Source organism: Abramis brama, assembly GCF_963993115.1.
Source record: "Abramis brama genome assembly, chromosome: 20".
Lineage (NCBI taxonomy): Eukaryota > Metazoa > Chordata > Actinopteri > Cypriniformes > Leuciscidae > Abramis > Abramis brama.
Window position 1 is genome coordinate 24,153,370 of NC_139982.1, and position 6,041 is coordinate 24,159,410.

The following is a 6,041-nucleotide window of genomic DNA, read 5'->3' on the forward strand; positions in this document are numbered from 1 at the left end:
TAATGTTGAGTCATCATCATAAATAGCAAGTTGTCACTGAACTTGCAAAAACACAGACACCCTCGTTATTAGCGAGCCTGGTGGCCGTTAGGTGAACTGCAGTCAGCAACTTATTGCTCGTGCACTAGCACAGCTACAAGACACTGAACGTGTTGTTGTTTGTTTTGAAAAGTTTGAAATATCTTTGCAGCGATATTTAGATGAAAAATGTAAAGATGTGCTGCCCGCTTTCCTCTCAACAACAAAATAAACACACAACAAAAATGAAAGCATCTGATCGATGTGTGTCTGCACCAGCTCTGCAATTCACGGCATCATTTCGACAGATGAGGTAATTAAAACTATGCTATGATATTTTGATTATTAAGTATATTTAAGACCAATACATTTTCTTTGCATGACACATTTACATTACACAGAACAGCTCTTTCGGCATTATATTGAATAGTTTATTATATAAACTTTAATGTGTGATTAAATGGAAGAAAGGGTCTCGGGAGCGCGCGTAACCGTCACGTCTTTTTGAATTTCCTGGCGAAAATGTCCCGTTAGTTAGGGAAAGTTAGGCTTTTTTTTTGCCAATCTGCAAAAAAATGTCTTACCAATAGCTTTTTTTAACATGTGTTCCTATAGGTGTCTAGTAACACCTCCCAATTTATCTACGGCCAAATCCTCGGGGAAACGCCTGGAGAGGCGATCAAAGTTGGGGTGCCCAGACGGCCTGGATAAAAATAATGCATTTTTTTAAAAAAAATTTTTTTTACCAATATTACCTTTTGAGATGTCTAACTAGGGGTTTTTAGGGGTGCTGAATCTATCCCAGCCATTAGTTTTGAGTAAAAATGACTCCAAGTCCATAAAAATCCATAAAAAGTGGTTTTATTGAACAATTACTAAATAAATGAGGTTTTATTAACAAAGTTCGGGAGGAGCACGTTCATAATAATTAACACAAGTGGAGAGCACTCAGCAATCAATGGTAAGAGGTATATATACATTCAGCTGTCTCACCTCAATCCATTGACAGTTTTGCAGCATCCCCCCACCACCCCTTCTCCACACTTCTAGTCCTAAAAACTTACATACGGGGGGAGTACTCTGGGTTCGGGCTGAACTCCGAGCTCGGAGCCCACCCTCCGGACAGCACGCCAAATACGCGTTAAACTTTACCCCCTCAAATTGTATGTAAGTGTGAACTCGTGAAAACTTACTAAAACAGTTTAAAATTTAACAAACCTCATCCAACTCCCCTACAACTCCCTCACTTCTGTTATCATCTGGCTGGTTGATGTTCTGGCAAGAGTTACCATGACAGTTCCCACAAACAGAAATATGCTTGATGCCTTGCTTTTTACAGCAGCACCTGAGAGTGTCACAGTCCCCTGCACAGTTGCAGCTGACAAACTTCAGAAGGTAGTCTGGTGCAATAGGATCTGTTGTAGGGACTGGTGCATATAACCTTGGTCTCCTTGTTTCCATCCATACTCAAGGACATCCAGTGATGGACTTTGTAGCAGTAGCCAATCTCTGGTCTGGAGATATGGTGATATCATCAGCAAGCGGGCGAACGTTGAAAATGAAAATCAAGTTGATGTCAGAATCCAACGCCAGATTGACATTTATCTCCAATGTTGGACAGACGGGTTGACGTCAGAAACCAACATCAGTCGAGTTCTGACGTCAACCCGACTTTCATTTCCAACCAATATGCAACCCTTGCAACCAAAACCATCCCCGTTTTGACGTTACTTTCTACTCAAGGACCTTGACAGAAATGTTGTGGAGTAAAAAGTACGATATTTGTCTTTCAAATGTAGTGAAGTAAAAAGTTTCCATAAAAAATAATACTCAAGTAAAGTACAGATACTCAAAAAGTGTACAAAAGTACAGTACTCAAGTAAATGTACTTTGTTACTGTCCACCTCTGCTCGAGACCTAATATCAACAATGTCAGGTGACTGACCTTAGGGGTTGGCTACATAACATCCAGGTGAACCAACCACCTCCTCTTGCCTTTCTCGCCTCACCTGGACCAACGTGGTAGAGCACATTTTTGATTACAGGATAGATCCGTCACGTTTTTGTGCAGGTGCTTCACGTCCTTGAGGATTGCGGGGTTTTCTCCTCATTTAAATATCTCGACGCATCGTTGGTCCAAGGTTACCCTTAGCAGTTTCCAAAGAGAGCTGATCTCCTCTCCCAGGCGGAGGGCCAAATCTGAAGACTTAGATGAAGCTGTATTGAGGACAATAAATAGTTCTAAGGCACCATCTATGTGGAGTAACTACTCTAGCAAGTGGCGAATATTCTAAACATGGTGTCACGATTGACAATTAGATCCGGCCAAGAGTGACACCAGTTTGGTTGTTCGTTTTCTTCAATCATTGATGGATTCGGGAAAATCAGTTAATACCATAAAGGTCTACATTGCAGCCATCTCCCACTTTCATGTTAGTGGATGGTGTAAATATTGGCAAACACCCTTTAGGTGTCTCAATTTCTTAAAGGGTGCACACCGTTTATGGGTCCAAACCTGTCATTTCTACCCAAGGTCCTTAAGCCTAGTAAAATAAATCAGGATATTGAGCTTGATGCTTTCCATCCAGATCGCCTTTGTTCGGGTGCAGGGTTGGATAGTTTTTCCTCTATGTCCTATTAGAGCATTGCACACATACAATGAGCGTACTCATCAATTGTGGCAGTCACACACGCAACTTTTCGTATGCTTTGGCAAGAAGTTTGCAGGCAAACCTGTGTCTAAGCAATGATTGTCTCATTGGATAGTGGATATAATTTCACAAGCTTATGTAAGCCAAAATCGACCTATCCCTGGTGATCTGGTTGCTCACTCTACCAGGAGCATGGCTACTTTCTAGGCGGCACTCACTCTCAGACATCTGTGCTGCAGCCTCTTGGAGCAGCCCTTGCACACTCATGAGATTTTAAAGGATTAATGTGGCAAATCCGAATTCTTTGGGGTCTGCTGTTTTATCTGTGGCTAAATAGACAGGGGAGGGACCCTGGTGGTATAAGTCATCCAAGGGAAGACCGTGGTGAGTGAGTGAGGTCGAAATAGATTGTAAGTTATGTCCATAACTATGGATCTATGAGACCTAACGATGTGACCGTCACCATCCTATGTAACCTTCGGGACGAACCAGGCAAGAGGAAGTGTTTGGCTCACCTGGATGTTATATAGCCAACCCCTAAGGTCAGTCACCTGACATTGTTGATATTAGGTCTCGAGGATAGGCGGAAGAATGGCGTCATTCAAGGGAAGACCCTGGTGACGGTCATCGTTTGGTCTCATATAACCATAGTTATGGACATAACTTGCGTTTTAAGGAGGAAATACTCAGCAATGGTGTTGACATGAATTTACACATGATTTGTCTTAAAGCACATTACAAACACCACATAGACATACAGTATAAACAATGATTAAAGGCACACTATGCAAGAATTGTACCTTAATATACTGTCCTATCATAATAAAAGGCAAAAAATATATTCTTTAAACTGATGCAAGTTAAGCTCCATCCACACACAAAAATAAAATCAGCATTTTTTTACATCAACACCTCTCATAATGGGAGTGGGGGAACGGATTCCGACAGCTGTTTTTTTGCCTTCGGATTCTGTTCCCCCTATGTTTCTTACATAATGAGGTTCTAATATTTATCACATTGCAGCTAATTGTTAAACCCAATAGCCTAGTGGTCAGTACCCTCTGCACAAACATTCATTGTTTTTCAGCTTATTACGACCCGAGTTCAATTCCCGGTTCGTCAAACTTTCTTGATACTTTACTGTCCTATCATAATAAAAGACAAAAAATATATTCTTTAAACTGATGCAAGTTAAGCTCCATCCACACACAAAAATAAAATCAGCATTTTTTTAAGCCATTACATCAACACCTCTCATAATGGGTGGGGGAACGGATTTCGACAGCTGTTTTTTTGCCATCGGATTCTGTTCCCCCCATATATCTGACAAACTGAGGTTCTAATATTTATCAAATTGAAGCAAAGTACTAGCCTCAATAGCCTAGTGGTCAGTTCCCTGACAAATTTTTTTTTAACCTTTGGGCGACCCGAGTTCAAGTCCCGGTTCGTCAAACTTTCTTGATACTCTACTGTCCTATCATAATAATAGGCAAAAAATATATTCATTAAACTGATGCAAGTTAAGCTCCATCCACACACAAAAATAAAATCGGCATTTTTTTAAGCCATTACATCAACACCTCTCATAATGGGAGTGGGGGAACGGATTCCGACAGCTGTTTTTTTGCCGTCGGATTCTGTTCCCCCTATGTTTCTTACATAATGAGGTTCTAATATTTATCACATTGCAGCTAATTGTTAAACCCAATAGCCTAGTGGTCAGTACCCTCTGCACAGACATTCATTGTTTTTCAGCTTATTACGACCCAAGTTCAATTCCCGGTTCGTCATACTTTCTTGATACTTTACTGTCCTATCATAATAAAAGGCAAAAAATATATTCTTTAAACTGATGCAAGTTAAGCTCCATCCACACACAAAAATAAAATCTGCATTTTTTTAAGCCATTACATCAGCACCTCTCATAATGGGTGGGGGAACGGATTCCGACAGCTGTGTTTTTGCCGTCGGATTCTGTTCCCCCCATATTTCTGACAAACTGAGGTTCTAATATTTATCAAATTGAAGCAAAGTACTAGCCTCAATAGCCCAGTGGTCAGTTCCCTGACAAATTTTTTTTTTAGCTTTGGGCGACCCGAGTTCAAGTCCCGGTTCGTCAAACTTTCTTGATACTCTACTGTCCTATCATAATAAAAGGCAAAAACATATATTCTTTAAACTGATGCAAGTTAAGCTCCATCCACACACAAAAATAAAATCAGCATTTTTTTAAGCCATTACATCAACACCTCTCATAATGGGAGTGGGGGAACGGATTCCGACAGCTGTTTTTTTGCCGTCGGATTCTGTTCCCCCTATGTTTCTTACATAATGAGGTTCTAATATTTATCACATTGCAGTTAACTGCTGAACCCAATAGCCTAGTGGTCAGTACCCTCTGCACAGACATTCATTGTTTTTCAGCTTATTACGACCCGAGTTCAAGTCCCGGTTCGTCAAACTTTCTTGATACTTTACTGTCCTATCATAATAAAAGGCAAAAAATATATTCTTTAAACTGATGCAAGTTAAGCTCCATCCACACACAAAAATAAAATCAGCATTTTTTTAAGCCATTACATCAACACCTCTCATAATGGGAGTGGGGGAACGGATTCCGACAGCTGTTTTTTTGCCGTCGGATTCTGTTCCCCCCAAATTTCTGACAAACTGAGGTTGTAATATTTATCAAATTGATGCTGTTTAAGCTCCATCCACACACAGAATAGAATAAGCATATTTTAAGCCGATATATCAACATCTCTCATCATTGGGGTGGGGGAACGTATTTCGACAGCTGAACTATTTGCTGTCGGATTCTGTTCCCCCTATGTTTCTTACATAATGAGGTTCTAACATTTATCACATTGCAGCTAATTGCTGAACCCAATAGCCTTGTGTTCAGTATCCTCTGCACAGACATTCATTGTTTTTCAGCTTATTACGACCCGAGTTCAAATCCCGGTTCGTCAAACTTTCTTGTTACTCTACTGTCCTATCATAATAACGAAAGGCAATAAAATATATTCTTTAAACTGATGCAAGTTAAGCTCCATCCACACACAAAAATAAAATCAGCATTTTTTTAAGCCATTACATCAACACCTCTCATAATGGGAGTGGGGGAACGGATTCCAACAGCTGTTTTTTTGCCGTCGTATTCTGTTCCCCCTAGGTTTCTTACATAATGAGGTTCTAATATTTATCACATTGCAGCTAATTGCTAAACCCAATAGCCTAGTGGTCAGTACCCTCTGCACAAACATTCATTGTTTTTCAGCTTATTACGACCCGAGTTCAATTCCCGGTTCGTCATACTTTCTTGATACTTTACTGTCCTATCATAATAAAAGGCAAAAAATATATTCTTTA